Consider the following 20539-nt stretch of genomic DNA (forward strand, 5'->3'; position numbering starts at 1 on the left):
CGAGAAATTAATTAATTCGCGTGCAGGCCCGCCGGCTCATCCAGCTACCTTGAGTTATCGTGCTAGATATTATTTATTTATTTATGGTGCGGTCTAAATTAAAAGCGCGTCGAGAAGGCCGAACGTTTTGCGTAATCGTTACAGGGAGCACGCGGCTGTTTATCATTACGCGCGAAAGAGAAGAGCGTCAGAAAAGGAGTGAAGACCAGGGGAGGAGGCGGAGAGGATGGAATAGAAAGAGTCAAAGAAGGAGACCGAGAAAAAGAGGGGACGGCTGCAAGGTCCTCTTCAACCTCGGTACGCATGCAATTAAGCACTTTGCTATTTTTTCGCATTCCCTCTTGCGTTTACGCTTTCATGTTACCAAGGCGTTTCGTTATCGCGTTACATCGATACGCACTTATCGTTATTAATTTCCGACAATTTTTATTCAATTTACATCCGCCTCGTTCGATGTTCCAACATGGAAACTCTACTTTTATCACGTGTACTGGGATACTTCGTAAGTGGACGAGATATTCAAGTACTCGAGTAATTGAGTATCCAATAACTATAACAGAAATTATCCCGTACAATTACTCTCGAAAAGCAAAATATTCCAAGTTTATTCGTCATCATTCGTATATCTATAAAATGCTCGTACATTAAACACTTCGGATAGTCGCAGCCCTATCTCGAGCCGGAGAAAAACACGCTCGGCGTTCCGTCAGCTATTTCTAGATTAAAAAGCATCAAATACGCTCAGAGACGTTTCGCTTACGTCGTTACCGTCTACACTGAATTTTATCTCCCTGGAACCCGCGGCAGTTGCTCGCGTAGCTACACGACTACAGCGATAGGTGATACGCAACATTTCTCCTGCTATCCGCGCAATCTTATCAACACGGACGTTGTTTTCCTTGTCTGACTCACGCGACACTATAATTAGGACAGTCTACTTTGCCCGACGACGGCAAACGACGGAGCAAATTCTAATCTCTTTTTAACGGAACCTGAGAGACTCTCTTCCGTATCCCAGCGTTTTCCCGACCTACCAGCCACCAACGAAAATTCAACGATGTAACGTTTTCGCGTAAACGGTTACGCAGCTCCTCCAGAAAATCTGTTGACACGCCACCTCGAAATTATGAAGCAACATCCCCCCTAGGGCCACTTGGTCAGTCGTGAGACAGTCTCACCTTCCCCTGAACTGCACCACTTCTCTTTCTCTCTCTACCCTCTATCGTCTCCTTCCCTGATACTCCTTTCTAACAGTGGCGTCGCTAGGGTTACTGTCAATCTATACGAAAATGTCCCTGCAAATTACAGTAAGAAATTACAGTAAGAAATTTAATAGAAACTGAAGTTTTCCAGGAATTGAATCCAATCTTTGATTTGATTCGCTCCTTTGAATTGCGAAACTTTTACCACGTTGTAGTAGAGTATTACAAATAATTATATTTTGTCCTTAACATATTTTTAATATCTCTTATAGTTTCGGAGATATTAGCGCATGTAGCAGATCCTGTCTAATAAGAGGCGCGCGACTCTCCCCACCACTTCTCGTGAATGATGGCTCGGAGCGCCGCCACCTTGGCTGCTAGCTCTTCTCCACAGATGTAGCATTAATTCTTGTCACTCCCAATTTTGTAACAAGTACGTCTATATTTTCATACAGATGTACAATTACACTTGTAAATATCATTCGAACATTAGTTGATTTCGTTATGCGAGTCAACAAGAAGCATCCGAGCCCCTGGTTGAGGTTCGATCCGCTACCGAGCGCGTTCCACGTTAACAAGAAAAGAATATCTTTATTAAAAAGTAAGAAATTTCTGCGAAAGCACCGTTCGCAAATCGCGCCGAAGGGGTCGTTTCGGTGTGTCGTCCCCTTTGACGGTGTCACGCGGCGCGCAGCTCCCCAGCGACGCCACTGCTCCTTTCTAACACACCTTAGCCTCCACCTCATCCCACGAGGCGGTCGAACGACGGTCGTACTTGCACCTTTCTCACAACGCGACTCGCCGGTTCTAGCCATCCCTTCTTTCCGCGAGAAGTCCCTTTCACTCGAATCGCGTAAGACGAGGACGGACGCCGCGGCGGAACCGGCGAAAGAAGGGAACGGAGAAAAGGGCACCGTCGAGGAGAAGGGGAGGAGATCAAACGTTGTGGCAACGGGATGAGGTGGAGAGAGAGAGGTAAAAGACAAAAAAAAAAGAGACGGAGAGAAATGGGGCCCGCGTGGTGGGGGACCGAGGAGAGAAAGATGGAGAGGGAAGAGAAAGAGAATGCAGAATGAGAAGTAGAAAGATGGAGATCCAGTTTGACCGTATATGTTAGATCCTCGTTGGTCCCGTGTGTTTCGCGGCGACTCGTTTTATTGCGAATCCGGTTTGCTCCCCGTGACGAAGGGAGCGAGAGGACCGCGCGAGGACGACAGGAACAGGAAAGAGAGAGACGGCGAGCTGGGACGCGCTAGGGCTGCGACGGAGGACACGAAGGAAGAGGAGGAGGAGTCCTTAGCAAGAGGAAAGGGAGGGATCTTTCTTTGCTGGTTCCACGGAGTTGAAGGGCGAGGAGAGTGTTGGCGGAAGGGGACCCTTTCTCCTCTTATTCTGCTCTAGTTGTTGCTGCACGACGATGGCTAAGTTGCTCCTCGTTGCTTCCGAAGGGACAGCCTGACGCGCCGGCGTTGAGTCGGGTTCCTGCCACTACCGCCGGTTGCTACCGGTCGCGCTCGTCGGAGCCGCTGATGCGCACCACGCGCCACCGGGCGTAGGTGATAGAGGTGACGAAGTTGGAGGTGGTGGCCAGTTTCAAGGTTACCTCTCCTCAACGGCCGCAACTCCGCGAGACGGTGTACGCTGGTAACTAGGCGTTACTCCTCTTAGGCGATCTCTTACGTTAGGCGTGCTTTCCTACCGGTTTGCGCGTCCCCGGCGTCCGCTCGAGATATGCGCACGCTGACCGTCCGTAAAGTCACCCGACACTCGCCTGTCCGGCTTGGAAAATGCTAATTCAAACTCAGATGCCACTTTTTTTTCTGTTTTTTTTTTTCTTCGCAACGATCTCGTTACCTCGGGTTGTTTGTTTGCCGATTTCGAACAGGGCTCTTTACGATATTTTACGATCGGCCATGCTGGTATTCGAATTAATTCTTGAAATGTACGATGCAGATATCGAAGATGTTGGATATTCCAGTTGCCCATTGGAAACATTATTATTTAAATAAGGACGTGTCCGAGTATTTGAATGTTTGAGTACTCAATGAATAGTTGGACAGACGAATATTCGGAGAGTATTCGAGCAGAAATCGAATGGTCAGTTATTCGAGTCGTATATAAATAATTCTATATTCAAGTAATATTATTAAAACAACGGCTACCGTGGCATTGATCGTGTAAAACTCTGTAACGAGCAACCTTTGCCGCGTTGAGACAGAAACGCGTCTCGTAGATTATTCCATTTTTTGTCCGCGTTGTAAGATGATAACGTCGCGAAACGTGAATTTAAAAATGTGAAAAAACAAGCTCCCTCGCATGAAAAACTCGCACAAACGGCCGCGCCCCGCCAGGATTCGAGGAAAATACCTTTCCATCGTGCTTCGATCGTCGAGCGGTCTTACGTCATTTACGGTCTCTTTGTCTTCCTGTTCGGAATATGTATCGCAGCCGCGGTTTCTCGTAATTGATCACACACTTTTAGCATTATGCCTCAGCGAGATTTTAATTATACATTCGTCGTGTATCGACGGTATGAAAATTATCCTGGCTTTAATGGAATCCGCGATCCAGGAACTTGGAGGAATATAAGACGACGCGATGGAGATTCCTCCGGTAGTCGTTACATTGTCGCGATAAGTGTCGTGGTAACGGTTGATGAAAAAAATGCTTATGTTTCTCCGTGGAAAGATACGGCTTGCTCTAAAACCAGAACAAGGTTGTGCAAGCGTATGCACAGACTGCTAACAGCGATAGGTACACTATTTTCGTGGCGTCGCGTTAGCGCAGTGGTTCTTAACCTTTTTCAACGTGGCATGATTCGTAAAAAAAATTCCTAATTTCTTAACACTAACGATAAAGTTTGATGAGAAATATCTCGATTACATCGAAGCCAGTGTTCGAGTAGTATTTAAATCACACTTATTCGTATAGCAACATTTTTTTAGAATGTAGTAGAACTCCCTCTTCACCTCAAAAAATTCAAGAATAGTGTTTGAACAGTCCGGTATCCGAATACTACGATTTATGAACGAATCCAGTTGTTGGTCTCGAGAAATTCACACGACAGATTTACAACAAATCACATATCGTTAACTCGTCAAACGTTTCCTTCGTTCTCTTCGTCTTATACCACAGCGATTTTCAGTCCTTGAAACTTAAAAGCTTACGTGAACGCGTGGTTAGGCGCGGGAACGATTTTTCCTTCAGCGCTTTCTGTGAAATGCAAATGCAGGAAACAAGCTGAATGGATAGAAACACAAACGCGATGGACGTCGATACAATGTCAGTGTACTAGGAATCGTTTTACGACTTTCAATGAATTTATGAATAATAATTTACTCGCCTCGTTGGCAAAACGTCCGGTGATTTGGTCAATTTTTGCCGCCGACGTTCGGAAAGAAAAGCGCTTAGCATGACAAAAATGGCGCGTGATTTTGCAAACAACGTGAATAGGCTGCATAAATGGATAGATTTGTTCGGGTTCGCACTATTAATAGCACGCTCGAGGAAACACTCGGGACGTTAATTCGAACGTTTCGAGTTTACTATCGATAGGCAAATGAAATTTCGATTAAACGAAGGTTTCTTTCGTTGAGCAGGAACAACGCGTTTCGAGCGAAAAACGTTGATATTCGAGAATTTTTTGAAACGATACCTAATGTTCGATACAAACAATTCTTAGATGTGTTGAAAGTACATACTTTTAACTATATTTCTGCCAATTTTCATAAAAAAATCTTGATCTGTATAGAAAGTACATGCATCCTTGAATGACCTTACCGAAAGTTCCGAGTTGCACTGCGGGGTGGATTTCTCTGGCTTCAGTGGTCCGAATTCAATAAACCTGGAATTTTTAGAAACTAGACGAATGACACTATAGTGCATACGGATTTCTATTTTTTTAGAAAATAGAAACTTTTAGAAAACTTCAATCATTCCCAACTTCCATTTTCAAAATTTACATGTTCTTTTTTGAAAGCTTGCAGTTTTTAATCGCACGAATATTTTTTCAAATCCTTGAATGTGACGATAGCGACATTCATCTAGTTTCGAAAAATTCTGGGTTCATCTAATTCGGACCACTGAAACCAGAAAAATCCCCCTTATTATTCGACTCGAGAATTCTAGTAACGTGTGGCGAGGATGTGTATATTTTCCATATACATGAATATTTTTTAATGAAAATTGGCAGAAACGTTGACCAAAGTATGCTCTTTCAACCCATGCATGGACAATTTATAGTGAACAAGCGGTACCCAAAAAAAAAAATTTCCGAATATCACAATTTTTTGACGTGAAAATTACCTGAAAATTACGTTCAATTGATATTTGAATTTTAATTGTATGGCCTGAAGATCACTCAAACTCAAAATTCGAAAAATTACAATAAACATGCTCTGTTAACGATTAAAAAAAAAAAAAAAGAAAATGGAGCCGACGAGGTTTTGGGGCGACAGAGGGAAACGCGACCGAACGCTGTCGTCGCGGTGAGCGAAGTAATAGAATGTTGTAATAGTGCGGGCTGATGTCATGCGTTAACCTTCTACTTTGCACGTACAGCTGTTCACAGAAACGCGCGCCTACTGCGCCGCTTCACAATAAAGTTTCGCTGGAATATTTTCGCACCGCAGCGTCCACGGAGCTCCGGTCCGGCGAAAAAAGCCGCGACGCGGTCGTAAAATTGCCTAGGAAGTGGTCGCGGGAACGTCCAACGCAATTACTCGTTACGTAATTAGGAATTCCGCTGCGGTTCCGTGGCCGTTACCATTCCGTTAACCTGTTAACCGTGTCGTTTCTCGTCCAGAAACGCTCTCTGTCACGAACAGCCGAAGAAAAGTCACCTCGTCTTGCTGGAGACGCGAGTGAGCATATACAGGGTGATTCAGAATCTTATGATTATGTTTAGAGAAGGAGGTTCGTCGACAGGGGAGGGAGAAAAGGTGTAGTTAATGGATAAATTGAGGCGTTCGGGTGAGGGAAAATTCGATCTTGAGGAAAATTAAATTAAATTAAATTCTGCATTGAAATCTACACTTATTATGGGAACCGATGGAGAAACTTGTAGTTTTAAGGTATAAAGGGAAGCCATATTTGGAGAACGGCGCACCGTGCGGTGGCGATTGTGAGGTCGCGTGCATCTAGTTTCGAAATCAAACAATTGTGCGTGAAAAGAGCCGGTGAACAGAGAATCCGTGACGAATCTTTGTACGGCGTGGAACGGCAGCAGATAAGGCCCCCTTTTTCCGTGAACGTGACCAGATAATGCCTCGAAGGCCCTCGACTTTCCAAAGCGGAAAACGCGCGCGGCGATGTGCACGCGCACGCACCGCGGCCGCCATTTTCCTCGAGGTGTAGCACGATCGCTGTTCCACAGCCCAAAGACGGTTCCAAATCCATTCTTTTCGGGTGTCAACTGTATCGAAACAACATATTCTACATATTCTACACATTCTACACATTTTACATAATTCTGACCGGTTTCGAAACTACAGCTCGCTAACTGTGAACGTGTACCTCCTGCAGCATTCCTTTAAGTTACTCCGAATTTATTTCTGGAAAATAAGATATTTAAAATTCACGTCCAAAATGGTTAGCTCCATTGAGATCGCATGAACAAAATTTCTGTAGAATGGCCAATCGAAGGAAGGAAAATCGCAAACGCTGTTGAATAGGCCCGTAGCCGCGGTAAACAATAGTTAGCCGGCTGCGGGAGAAAATGAGGAAAAAAATCGATGCGAACAAACGTTGATGCAATCTCGGTATCGAGTGCGAACTCTGCTGTAACGAGACTCGAAACGGGTCTTTCGTGAACGGAAAAAAAAAATGGGAAATCTGATGCCAGATAAACTGTTGCTTCGCGGAATTTTCGTCCCGATAGCGATCATCGCGATGCATAATCTGCCGCGCGCCATTGTACGCGAATCTACGATTGATACGAGCAAATTATGTGCGAATAATCTAAGAAGAATATTAAATGGCGTTGTACAGTGTGTCGCAAAAGTATTCGCATATCCCGCGAACGTGTTACTTTCACCCTTTGCACTTGAGAATTATTTTAAAAACAGATTTTCGAAACACAACGCGTTAGGATTTGTTTAATTTTTATTTCATCTATTTAGTACTATTATCGAAGTTTCGATTTATTAACAAAAATTTGCAGAGTGTATCCGATCCAATTTAAGGGATGAAAGATGAATAGCTAGAAAATTTGATTTTCATTTATATCGTCGTAAATTGGGACGTGAAAAGTGGTGACTTTGATCCGTGCCAAAAAAAATAATTGAGAGGGGAAAGAGGAGGAAACGCGTAAACTACCAAGTGAACGAAAATAAATATTACTTTTATGTGCCGTTCGGAGCGAGCAACGTATCCGATCATGGTTGTTTTCGCGTAGTTCCAGAACATTGTCGATTACATTCAGATAAAAATTTGTTTGCTCAGCAGTTAAAAGTGTTGTAACCCTATCGACACGTGGGGAGAGGTCGATCATAGCTCGTGTAATTTAATGGGCAAACTCTATAAAATTTCTTTTTACGATCGGGAAGTATGGATCTGGGCGAATTGAGATAGTTAAACAAATCGATGCACGTCAAACTTTCGGTAACATTCCAAGTGCAAGTTGCTAATCTTTTTAAAAGAATGCGAGGTAAATTTAATCATTATTCGAATAATTTGAATATTCGGATACTTGGTCAGAGCACGAAATAACAGAGTACTCCAAATGCTCGAGTACAACAAATACTTGTCAAATTTGATAAATATTCGGATACTTGATCGGGGCGGAAAAAAATTAGTTTATTCAAGCATTCGATACAGTATTACGAGTACACTCTTTCCTGATAATCTAGGAACGCTCGGGATTGGAGCCCGCGTATCGATTGCTGACCGTTCGGAAGTTCGTCCGCGAGGCGATAAATAGAAAATGCTCGATAAACGACACGACGTATCGCTCGATCTTTCGTCACCTTGACTAGAAGATCATTAAATCCCACATGTACCTTCTTGCCTTTTTCTAGACGATCCTGATCTCTCATCTGGTTGTCGAGCACGGCAGACACGACATTGCAGCGGCATTACAGATCATTATGTAATGTCATAACGTTATGTGAACGTTTTACATTCGATGCCTTGCACCATTGCGGTCTCAAGGTCTTTACATTGTTGTTTGTACAACGAGTTAACGCGTCGATGCGATCCAGGGACGTATTCGTCGGAGAAAATCCCGACGGCGCCACGCGACAACGCTGATCAAGCACGACGATCGTAAAATTCGTTACCATAACAGGAAAACACTTTCGTTCCGTCTCGAAGTCGTCATATACGGTTTCAGGCTACGCGTTGGCGATTTCTACTTATATTGGCAGGAGTCGCAGGGGTTAATTCAACATAGGGTTGGCACCGCGCCGAGTTTTTCAGTATTCGAATACTCGAACTTTTTATCACGAGTCGAATAGTTCCCTATTCGCTATTTATACTTAAATATTGAAATACTTCTTAGAAGTAAATATTCGCGACGCGAATCACAAAGGTAAATTATATCCTTGTTTCCCAAGTAGTGCAATCGTCGAACTCGATAATTCGATAATACGAATTCTCTGTTCGTGAAAGGAGAGCGGGATTATTCCAACGAAACGGTTCGCTGAAATAAACTCAGGCCCGGGATAGTTGGTCGTTTTTTGCTAGACGAAGAAAAAAAAAAGTGTAACCCTGGAAAAGTCTTAAAATTTCCGTCGAGTTACGGGTTCCGGAGGAGAAAATTCTCCGAACCGATCAGCCCCCTGGCCATTCTCCAAACTCTTTCCCTCGCTCGAGTTCGTCGCAACTGGTCCCCGGTCCGTGCGAACGCATCAATAAACCGTGGAAAGCTAGAGACACTGGCTGGGCAATAATTTCGAACGAGAAGCAAAACTTTCCGTCTCTCCGCGAGCCGGAAATGTCGTAAACGTTAATTACTCCGAGCAGGTATAAATAAGGCTCAAACGACGGATCGCCTGTTCTCCAGAACTACCTCGCCGCCGTAAACTTAACCCCTTCACAATGGGACTTGCTCAGCACCGAATTCCGCTCTTGAAAGGGTTCATTGTCGTTTCTCTATCTCCGTAAATTATTTTCTAGTGCTTCGTCGTAACCTTGCGAGAGGATCTCCGTCGGTCCTTGAAACTAGACGTTGGGAAAGATTACTATTCCGATAAAATGGACGATGCTTGTCCTATCACGCTATTCAAATATTTTGTTCCGATATTTGATCGGCGCACAAAATAACAGAATTCTCTAGTATTCAAAACAGTATTCGAATATTAGTTAAGAATATTAGTTCGAAAAATAGTTTAAGCAGTCCCGGAGCATCTGCACACTCACTCAACGTTTGAAAATGTTTAGGGTTGTCGCAAATCACAGATCGGTACGCTTTCCAAAGTCGTCGTCTTGCTTTAACTAGCAGCAAACTGTCTCCAAGCTTCTGAATTATTACCAAGAAAGCCTTCGACTCGACGAGATGCGAAACAGAGTACTGTCGAACTGAAAATCACGGTTGCACGGGTGTACGGTTGACGTTCAGGAGCAATTGCGCAACCCGTTGCTCAGAAACGATGTCAAAAGCAATAATCTTATGGAACTCGCTAAATATCTCGTTAGCTCGATTATTACGCGATTGCGTAAGTTCCATCGCGTCCGGCTTTTTCCTTCAGAGACCGCCTCGGCGAACGTCGTATTCCGTAAACACCATTCTCACTGGACGATAGCAGAAGAATTATATCCTCCTTCCTGTATACGATAATTGCGGAGGACTAATTGCAGCCACGGCGCTCGGTCGTTCTGCCAGTATTTTAATAAACCCCACCTACGCGGCGATCGAGACGAAGGAAAGCCGATGATGCGAGCGTGTTCGATTCATCGTCGGGGCGTGCACGTTTCGCGGATGGCCCGTTGGAAAGGGAGCCATTGAAGGGAGCGAAAGAGGAAACGAGGGCCTCGCTTCCAGGACGCTTTCATTCACGCGACGGTGGCGGCGACCTTCGCAATCCTTTGGCTTCTGTGCGTGGGAAGGGCCTCCGATCGTGCGTGCAGCTGGTCGAAGGCAAAAACTAAAGATAGGCCAACGAGATGTCCGAATGTGAGACGGGACAAAGAAAGTGGAAACGGAAAGCGAAATGGAAATCGAAGGGAGCGAAATGTTGCGGAGGAGGAAGACGCTAGGGATGCTGGTGGACTCCTCTGGTATTCGAATATTTGAACACCTCGGTGGTAGAGTTCTCATATAGTAGTTGAAGAGAGATGTATGAAAAATCAGGGATCTAAATAATAGTCGAAATACAAGGTATTCGTATGGTACTCGTCGAATTAAGTATTTGAATGACAGTAAAAAATCAAGTACTCAAATGGTAGTCGAAACTTCAAGAATTCAAATATTAGTTCAAGGATTAGGTATTCAAATGGTTACATGGAATACATGGTGAAATCATGTATTCGAATGACAGTCGAGTAGTCAGGTATTCGAATAGTATTCAAATTCCAAATAAAAAGCCAACCTGTACACATTCATACATGCACGATTTTTGTGAATTACTACCGACGTTTGCCGTCTATTTCATTCGACAGCCAGGAAAGTAAACGCCGTGGAACTATGTAATAGGCCGAGAAAAAGAGAATCTAGTACAGAGACGCGAAGAGAGAGAGAGAGAGAGAGAAAGGAAGAGCGGGCGGCGGGAAATACGAAGGGAGTCAGAGGAAAATACGGTAGAAGTTAAAGCCGCATGCGTACATTCTGATAAGGCCTTATCGTGTGAAAGCACCGTGGCCTACTTATAGTTGGTGCGCGGTTATACGCGTCTCTGACGTTTACGTGATCGCACGCGCACTTGCGCATCCCATCGCTCACACACATGGCTTCACGCGAGTCGTTGCTAGCGAAGTCTATCTATATGGCGGTGGAAATAAAGTTCTCTTTCTATTTACAACCGATTCACAACTTACTTTCGCAGCGTTTCCGTTTGTTCGACCTCAAACGAGCGTTTCCTCCGCACGAAACTTTCGGACACGGTATAATCGAGCCAGTCCGTCGGCGATCGTGTCACCTGGTGCCACGGAAGAATCACTCAGCGTAGAAATATTTGAACACCCATTGCATCGTATTCGGACGGGCGTATGGCATGCATAATGTATCGCCTTAGAATCTTAAGCAGCGATGATATCAAGTTCGGTCTGTACTCGCGAATGGTAATTAATTTTTAGGCACACGGCTGGCTCTGGTACGATCGACTGGTAGCTGTGAACAGCCAGGTACTCGAATACCCCTATTAAAGTCAAGCATTCGAATACTCGAATCGCTGCAGTATCCCCAGAGAAATTCGACAAGTAGAGTCCCAGCTCTACCCGCAACAAGTGCAATAATCCAATTTCCGATTCGGGTACACGCAACGGACGCGCGCATAGACGACGACGGTCCTAAATAAAAATTCACCCTCTTTGGGCGGAGCCACGCAGGGAGACGTCGATAATCGGTGAACTCTGCCGATCCGGCGAAAGCTGCCACGGTAGAGGAAACAATAAGTCGGCGATTCGACAGTTCGGCATGGTCGGATCGCAGCGGCGTGCATACACACGCGAGGCCCGTACGTAGATACGATAAATTGCGAAATTGGGTCGGCCAGAAATTGAAGCTGATCCGCTTGTTCTTCGCGGCGATGACGGCAACTGCGATGGCGACACGTGAAATTTTACCGATAACGCTTATCGTACCTACGCTACTCGAAACCTTCTTCCCCGAAGACACCCTTAGCTCTTGGTCGAGAAACGTTAAAAGTTTCGGTTCATTTTTTGGATGACTTTGCCTCGATCTGGGTTGATGTGAATACCCATATGATTGACCGGAGAGGAGAGGGGAGGGTATCGAAAGGGTCTCCTTATCGAGGAGGGTCCCCTGGAAAGCGAGTATTGAGAAACTCTGGTTTACATCATTAGGCGTTAGATGTGTTTACTCTCTTCGCGCGAACCGTGAAACGTTGATTCGCAAGAGCGAGAAGTAAATCACGAGTAAATGGAACGTAACGATTTTCTTTTCCCGCGATAGGATTCCGTTTCATACGCGAACGCTTTTTTCTTCCGCGGCACGACGAACGCTTTCCGAGGGAACTTTCCATTTTGTATCTCGAAACGCGGCGTAACAACGGCCCCGGTCGGGGAGATCGCGCACCCGCGAACAACTGCAATAAAACGTAACAGCGAGATAGGGCGCCGTGCTAAAATTCGTGAATGCATTTAACGCCTGCTATTTATGCGCGCGCTAACCGAGATTATGCAATATCATAGATGACACGCGGACTCGAACCGCGGCTTCGCGTCGAAAGCGGTCGCGTAGCCGTGGATCTACTCTCTATTCGTTTTGAAACTAAAATCGACACGAGAGCGTCAAATAGAGACGGGCCATTTCGTTGAATTTTTCTGTATTCGGATATTCGAATGCGGCAGTCAAATGTTGAACGAAGGCACTTTCAGTGTCTGAGTTCTATTCGAATACTCAAGTACTACTCGCATTCCTCGCATTACGAAAGAACACTTGTACTTGAACTCGTTTAAAAGTTATAAAAATTGATCTATGTAATAACGTCGGAAATTAGTGGCTAGTTTAACGCTACGATTTTGTATTTCGTTTTCCTGTGAATCTTGTTTCAGCAGAAAGCTTCAACTAGGGATCGCCTTGGAACGTCTCGATCCACCTTGGGGATTCTTCCTGTCGCGCCTGATTAATTAAGCAATTACGGTTCGACGGAATATCGAGGCTCGATAATACGGAAAATTGATTACACGGTTTCCGTGCCCGTCGTATTGACTTATCGTTGCGAAACGTCGTGCCATGGAACGATGCTCGATCGATTGTGACGCAACGTTCGTAAAATGTAAGCATTCTTTGTCCGTTAGACGTACACAGTTCCACCTCGTAGGAAAGTGTTATTTTTATTTTCTTATTCTATTCGCCTACTGTTATCTGTTTGTGCGCTATCTCGCTTTTCGATGGCCTTGTCTCGTCGTAAAAGTCGCTTTTCAACGATGTGAAATCAGGCTCGCCGCTTACAGATAAAAAAAAAATATTATTTAATTCACGAAGAGCAGCCGAAAGTGTTTCAAAAGTAACAATTGGACACGACCCGTTGCCAAATATCGAGAAAGTTCGAGTGTGGTAACGACAACCTGACTGTTCGTTATGAAAGTGGTACGAGTCCATCTTCTTGAAAAAATGGAGTCACATCGTCGATACCTCTTCGTGGGAATGTTTCGCAAGGAATTTCTTTTTCGATGTGGAGCGCTATTTTTCTTAAGGAAAAGGGATCATTTTGGAAGTAGAAAAATTAGGATTTGCAGTGAAAATATTGCCATTTTCACACTTATAAAATATTCAAGAATAGAAACTTTCTTTGCCCAAGAGAATTTCAATTTGTTGACCAGAGTGGGGTTTGTCACACCCCTCCGTTCAACGCCTTTGCTCTCAACACCCTTTCACATAATAAGTAATGATAATAGTAGTCGCTATTACGTTTCTTTTTTTTTTTTTTCTAACTTTTTCACGTGTTTCCATTTCAGCTATAAAGTATCTCCCCGGTAGCCACGTTAGCCGCTCGGTATTTGATAATTATTTCCTTTGACAATGTATCGAAATTACGCAATCATCGGACGTTATCGATTCCGCGAGCGTTTGCACGCGGCTCCCCGGCGTTTTCCTTCGGCTTCCACCGTGAAAACGCAAAAACTTGCGTCCTGATGGCAGGCAGTATAATCTCGTTGGGAGAAACAGCGCGCGACAAAATTGCAACCTTGAACGAGCAGATAGGAGAAACGAAGCATAGATACCAAAGAACCATCTGAGACAGAAACGCTGTAAAATGTAGCCTCGGCCAACTTAGACGTGGCCATAAACGACGTTCGTGGCAACCGTCAGTACACTCGAGAGGTGAGAAGAGGCGATAAGGATAAACAGTAGGAAACAAAGAAGGGACGAAAATATTCGGTTGTTTGCCGCATTTTTTCAGAAATTTTTCTCGAGAAAATTTTGTGAGCTGTTTCGATAGAATTGCTCCCGAAATTGCCAGGTTTGAAAATTAATTTGCTCGTTACGTCTTGGCACTCGTCATGGAAGAGCTCGGTATTATTTCGTTTACTTAAAGAAACGATCTTTGAAGGAAACGCACGTTTTCAATAGCTTGAAGAAATTTCTAAACTCGTTGATTATTCTCTCTCACTGGTACTTCCGTCGAATAAACAAGCGTAACTCTTTGTTGTAAAAAAAAGCCAACCTTACCTTTGGAACGAAACGAGTAATTTCCCGGCACGTGAAACGAAACGTTTTCGAACATCAACAGTAAACACAGCGTTTGTTCTCTGCATATGCTTTACATATGCGTTAAGAAAAACAGAATCGCAAAGGAAAACGATCTCTTCGCGGAAACGGATAAAAGTGCAAGAAAAACATTTCCAACGTTTGAATAACCATGAAGCACTCCCAGCTCGCCACGGGAATCATTGAAATAAACTTGTACGTCTACGCAAACGTGGTCGTCCGCTAAAAATGCGCCGTAATTTGCATGCTTATTGGGTGGCATAAAAACGATCGTTTATCGTATACACGCAGCGATTTGCACGCGATTTCAACGAGGGTATCGAGGATTATTTGCAAAATTATCTCGCTGATGCATCGATTCGAGCGGAATGTCGACGCTAGTGGTCATTTAATTAGAAATAACCGAAGAGAATATTTCACGGAAACAAGACGTTTCGCTCGTGGAGCTAACGTAACGCGCAATTATTCGAAAACAACGTCTGATTAAGCGGGATAGTTTGTTCATCGTTATTCATAGTTCACTCTTCATTCGATTAATGAAGTTAGGCGCGGAGAAGGTGACGATTACTTCCTCGTCGCTATTATAGAACTTTGAGGAATCGATCGACGGCGTTGAAAATTAATTTACTCGCTACGCCGAAGGAAATATAATTGTGACTATAAAATGGAAGTAAATATTCGATTAAAATGAAGTCACCAAATTCTTTTGCATACGTTTAAATATGGTAAAGACTATGATATACATTTTCATTCGAATTCGCCCAGTCACTCCAAAAAAAAAAAATACCCCCCATGGCCCAAAATGGCCTCCGTGTGTTCCCATTACTCCTAAACTCGAGCTTGAACCGAAACTCAAAGTCGAAGGATCCAAATGAACCCCGAAGGCCGAGAAAACTGCAAAAACCCTTTTCTCCCCCCGCTGCGTCTGTCCAAGGACTGACCAAAAAGGGCCACGGTCGTGGTATTACGAGGCGTTTACGAGGTCGTTTACAAGCGACCGGCTGAAAATTATTCGCCCCGTTACCGGTCACAATGCTCGAGATTATGAGAGTTTTTATGCGCCCCTGAGCAACCCTCTCTTTCGCTCACTACCTAGTCATCTTTCTTCTTTTTTTTTTCTTCTCTTTTTTGTTTTTATTATCGCCACCGTCAAAGAGGTTTGAGGAAGTTGCCTGGGGTTTTTGTAGAGGTTGCGCCCTTTCCGCCGAAGGAAACCGCCGTGTTATCCAAAACGATTTCCACCGGTCTCTCCTCGTCTGTCAGTTTCTTTTCTTCGCGGTGTTTTTCGTCGGACTTTTTGTCAACGCCGTGTCCGTTCGAGGCAAGTAGAGGGCCGCGCGTTTCTCTTATCCTTGAGTCGAAAAGGGGATTAGAAATTGGCCTTCGACGCGCACGTACCGCGAGAGTGCCTCTAAGGGCCACCGACACGGAAACAGGGAGAAACGATTTTATTGCGCTGGCTGCGAGGCTGTTTTCTCTCTCTCTCTCTCTCTCTCTCTCTCTCTCTCTCTCTCTCTCTCTCGGTGGGAAACTGTGTCAGTGAAATCGGCCTTTCGGCAGTTTTGCATCGAATCCTTCGAGAATCGACGCTGCATCTGTTTGACTGATGCCGAGGTTAACAGCTAAGGCCTTTTTTTTCGAGGCGCACCCTTAGAAACGGATTCGGTAAGATTATTGGGGGGTAGGGGGCGGGCTTTCAATGTTTACGGTAATTAGAATTTTTTGCCCCTTCCGGAATGAATATTTTATGACGTAGAATCTTTACCAGAATAAAATTAGATCAAAGAAAATCGCTACTGGTTGCACTTCGGTTTAGCTTCGCCCTCGCAACGTGGCTGCAGTTTTATTTGCGGCCATCTGCATTTTCGCGCGGTCAGTTTTCATTCGAGTAGCCGTTTCTCGTGATACGAATCTATTTAAACGGCCTCACCTCGACTAGAGAAATGGGAGCAAGGTCCGGAAAGTTAGGAAGAGGCTGCTAAGGTGCAATAGGTGGCTCGGAGCCAACTGCTTGGTCAAGTGACTAAATTACTAGAAAATAGATCAGACCGAGAAATATCTCTTCCATCCTCGACGAGTGATCCCTGAATGTTATAAATTGCATCTACTACGCACTCGATGCGTTTGCTTGAATTCTTTGGATAACGTATTCCATATCTACTCGATTAATCGAGAGGTATTCAAATTTCTCGAATTTTTATCTGGTCTAATAATTAAGGAGTATTCGAGTCGTTCGAATGCTTGCACATACACTAGGTAGTTCGAAGAAGAAGTTCGGTAAAATGGGTCGGACAGAGTTGATAGTTTCAGTGTTGATGTAGGAAACATACGGTGTACTTTTTTTAACTCGGCGTGCGTCGGACAGGAAGTTGTGTTCCACGGAAAGGAACTTTTACCAAACAAAGGTCCCCCCTTCTCAGTCGTCCAGGCTCGCTCATGCTATCCTCCTCGGCAGCTAATGATAGCTAGCGGGCTCGCCGACCCAATGTTTGGTCGCTTTACTTTCATTTTCATTTCGTCGGCGTTCGCGGGCACGTTGGCGGTCGGCCGGAATTACGTAAGCGGAGAACGCGGCTCGCCGCAGCGTTGCTCGACCCGAGTCATGTCAAAATAATGGCGCCCCGATTTTATTATGCGTTTCTCTTATTATTATTTACCGAAAGTTAATTTTAGAAATAAGAAAAATTAGAATATACATAAGTTAATTTTGTGGTTTGTGATCAAAAACGCATGTAAACAACCAAAGTATGTATACTATGTGCAATAGTCAAGCTAGGAATTAGAAATAGGAACTGAATTCATTTTAAATAGATACTCGTGCGTGTCGCAGTGATTAGATCTGGCACGACAAATGTGAACTATGATGTTCCGTGGCCTTATTACGTATCTTGGTCCGTCGCAGTCCTCTCGGACCTTTTGCTCCTCTATCGGGAGCACTGGGAATACCTGCCAAGAAAAACTGCTTCAAATCGACCGCCAAATATTTGCGGACGCTCGATCCTCTTGTTCACGAAGGACTGATACCGAATATACCTGGTAAACGAACATGGCGCCCAATGGGACCAGTTCTTTGAAACGTGGCGGAATACTCAAGTATTCGAATCGTTCGAATTCCTACACATGCATCCAACTAGTATTCGAATTATTCGAATGCCCATTTCTTAAATGATTTGAATAGTATACTGGAACCTACTGGAATCTATTGGAATAATCGAGAAGTATTTATATTTTTCATTTACATCGGTTACATCTACTTTGACCAAAGATTATTTTATGTGAAAACACAATCTTTCGTTAATTCTTCAAAGTTAATTTTCACGAAATCATTCATTCTACGAATATGCAAAACGGTGTCATTCACGTCTGAGCTACCCTCCTATTCGCAATTATTCAGGACTGTTACGAACGCAGCCGAGAAACGTGGAGATAAACACGTCAGTTTACCCGTAGCGAGGTTTTCTTATTATTATAATAATGTCTTTATTACGCAAATTAGAAGAAAGCGTGCATGTCATACCAGAGCAGTTGCATAATTGCGTAGAGTCGAGGTACAGTCGAAGGCTGCTTTCAAGAGAGCATGCACAATACACCCGGTAGGGCGAAGAAAGACTATTTTTTTCCCTTCTATACTAAACAGTTTCGCTCATTTCGCGAATTCAATTGTTGGCAAACATCGACCTGCCTTTGACTTTTCCTAGCCCATACAGAAACTTAATACTTTAAGAACACGTTCGACAAAGAAATCACCGTATGCTTTGCTAGTTTAATCCATCGAGGTTTGAATTTACTCGAAATTGAGTTTCGGTAAAAATTAATGTACCACATCCACCTCCGCATCGCACAGCACAAATCTCTTTAAAAATATACGCCGTTAATGGACTAGGCTAGGCCACAATGTCCAATTACCACAACGAATTACAGTTTAATTACTATTCGATTTTTTTTTCATCGGATTGCGGCGCAGTTCGTTTACGAGCACCGTTGCGAAATCGTGGGGAGAGGTGGGAGGTAATTAACATAAATTTGTAAACAAGAAAGTTCGTGCTCGCGAGTCGCTGCGACTGGTTTCCCGCCTACGATTAGAAAAACCGCGGATTTTTACCAGCCGAAATCGATCGACATACTTCTCTTCTCCTTTTTCCGTGTCGGAAAGTCAAACGCCTGCGCGTTGAATTGGCACAATTTTCGTCTCGATCGGTCTACGAGTGGTAAAATAAGGTTAATTTAGTCCCCGGCGGTCTGCGGCGTTGTTTGCAGTAACTCTAACAGGCTTCAAAGAGTGTCGCGAACGACGCATTTAGAAGCGATGCTCCCGTTTCAAGACTAGAGTTAAGGTCGGCCACAGATCGTCGCGACTCGACAACCTCATAGAAGCTCGTCGAAGCACTTTCGACTAGTTTCTTCGAATCGATTTAGAAATTTCAGCGTATCCGTGGGTGCTATGCCTTCTTGTCTGCGAGATGGACTCTTCAGGGGTTGATGCGACGCGTAGGATAAGGGAAGAAGTAGGGAACTTTGAATTCTCATTGAAAAATCGGTATGTACGAGTAGTACTGGTATTATTTCAATTATATACCGAATATCTACTCGAATAATCGAGGAGTATTCGTATTGCTCGAACTTCTACTCGTGTACTCGAATAGTATTCGTGTTATTCGCACTTGTATTCAAATATCTGTATAGTAATCGAATTGTTCGAATGCCAACTCATGTATGCCAACTCATGTATGCCAACATATATTAATCCATCTGCAATCACCAAAAGACGCCACGAATATCTATACAAGCTCGATTACGTTCAAATTCAAGTACGACTCCTTTTGAAACTACACTTTCAAGTCGTGAAATGTCACGTGCGATCGAAAGTGGGTTCCAACTCAGGCGATCGAATATTATCTTACGGTACATCGAGTCGTTATCTAGCCCGGTTGCCTCCAATTATTAATGTCACAAAAACACGACCAAGGTTACTATCGACGGCACGTTATGGCTGACGAGCGTAAACAACGCAGAGTTGCCACATACAAATACTTCGACGTACACGGGAATCATCGAAATACGAAATGTCGATCCAAAGGATGTCTCGAGCGAGATAGCTGGCGCCAGTCGAGTGGCGCCAGTACCGTACGCGCGTGGGAAGCCAGCGTGGCCGAAAAATTGCAAACTGGATCTGACGAATCGAGGAAGAGGGCTTCGTAGCTCTGTCACAATAATCAGGCTGCGCTGTCGCGAGTGTCGCAATCAGCCGATCCAACCATAAGCGCGCGCCCCTCGGTACACGCACTCGACACGCGTTGAACGCAACAGTGTCGTCTACTATTAATAGAGAAGAACGAAGTGGAAGCGCGATGTCAAGGAAGGTGGAAGGCCACGAAGAAAGCCACCGGGTAACCCGAATTTTTCTTAGGGACGTCACTGCCCTCTGACCTATTTTCAGCTTCCCTGCGCTTCTCGAACCCACAGTTATCTGTAGTAACTTTTCCCTAGGATCAGAAGGAGAAATTAAATTTTTCATTCGATCTACTGTTCTATTTCTACTGATTTGTTCGCACTTAATAATGCGGTTGGGTGAATTTTACTCTGGCTCCGATTTCTGCGAAAGGCTATTTCTCTTCCCGCGTGTCCCGTAAAGAGACATTGCCAAATTGCTAGTGCATCTAATGCTGTGTGTTCTAATTGTTATGCGGGAGCTTCCATGCCAAGAAGATGGCATTATAACGTTAAAATGAGACGTTGTGTCTAATCTTTGTTGCAACCGATAGTTGAATACCCGAGTGTTCGAGTAACGATACCGAAGTGCTCAAGTATTGGAATAAATGTACTTGAATATTCGAATATCCAAATATTTTAACAACGATACCAACATATTCGAATGGTTGAGTAATCGCCAACGATTCCAAGTATGTTGACAAGGTTTGCAACAAAATGACTCACGTCGCGACAAACATTGTTGCTAGAACGAGAAATTTGTCGCGTTGGCAAATAGTGGAGAGGAAAAAATAGTCCG

At 44.2% G+C, this 20539-nt stretch overlaps 1 long non-coding RNA gene across 1 annotated transcript in view; it reads left to right on the forward strand.

Moving 5' to 3' along the window:
* LOC128876408 (uncharacterized) overlaps positions 1 to 20539 on the forward strand; it is a 40019-nt gene that overhangs the window by 2953 nt on the left and 16527 nt on the right. Inside the window, exon 2 of the long non-coding RNA XR_008457020.1 lies at positions 145 to 297. This is a non-coding gene — a long non-coding RNA (uncharacterized LOC128876408). The remainder of the gene's footprint in view (positions 1 to 144; positions 298 to 20539) is intronic.

The sequence above is a fragment of the Hylaeus volcanicus genome, chromosome 5 (assembly GCF_026283585.1).
Source record: "Hylaeus volcanicus isolate JK05 chromosome 5, UHH_iyHylVolc1.0_haploid, whole genome shotgun sequence".
Classification (NCBI taxonomy): Eukaryota; Metazoa; Arthropoda; class Insecta; order Hymenoptera; family Colletidae; genus Hylaeus; species Hylaeus volcanicus.